This window comes from Leptonychotes weddellii, chromosome 5 (assembly GCF_054177405.1).
Source record: "Leptonychotes weddellii isolate Sample4059 chromosome 5, ASM5417740v2, whole genome shotgun sequence".
NCBI classification, from domain to species: Eukaryota; Metazoa; Chordata; class Mammalia; order Carnivora; family Phocidae; genus Leptonychotes; species Leptonychotes weddellii.
In genome coordinates this window covers 14293295-14293989 of record NC_138373.1, presented here as the reverse complement: position 1 = coordinate 14293989, position 695 = coordinate 14293295, and the positions used below count along the sequence as shown (strand labels likewise).

General features: G+C 36.8%; 1 non-coding gene across 1 annotated transcript; it reads left to right on the top strand.

Annotated features, from left to right (window-relative positions):
• Window positions 1–253: 253 nt before the first annotated feature.
• Window positions 254–360, top strand: LOC115939744 (U6 spliceosomal RNA). Its single transcript, XR_004074516.2, has one exon. It is a non-coding gene; the product is annotated as a U6 spliceosomal RNA (small nuclear RNA).
• The last annotated feature ends 335 nt before the right edge of the window (window positions 361–695 follow it).

The following is a 695-nucleotide window of genomic DNA, read 5'->3' as shown; positions in this document are numbered from 1 at the left end:
AAGATATTCACAAATGACATATCAGATAAATGGTTAATATCCAAAATCTATAAAGAACTCACCAAACTCAACACCCCAAAAATAAAAAATCCAGTCAAGAAATGGGCAGAAGACATGATCCAAATGGCCAACAGATACATGAAAAAATGCTCAACATTACTCAGCATCAAGGAAATACAAATCAAAACCACAATGAGATACCACCTCACAGAAGTCAGAATGGCTAAAATTAACAATACAAGAAACAATAGGAGTGCTCGCTTCGGCAGCACATATACTAAAATTGGAACGATACAGAGAAGATTAGCATGGCCCCTGCGCAAGGATGACACGCAAATTCGTGAAGCGTTCCATATTTTAAAAAAAAAAAAAAAAAAAAAGAAACAATAGGAGTTGGCAAAGATGAGGAGAAAAGGGAACTCTCTTACACTGTTGGTGGGAATGCAAACTGATACAGCCACTCTGGAAAACAAGGAACCACCATACTGAGAAACAATCTGAGGGTTTTGTTGAGGGGGAATGGGTTAGCCCGGGATGGGTATTAAGGAGGGCATGTACTGCATGGAGCACTGGGTGTTATACGAAAACAATGAATCATGGATCACTACATCAAAAACTAATGATGTATTGTATGGTGACTAACATAAAAAAACAAAATAAAATAAAATAGAAGTTAAAAATAGAGATACCCTATG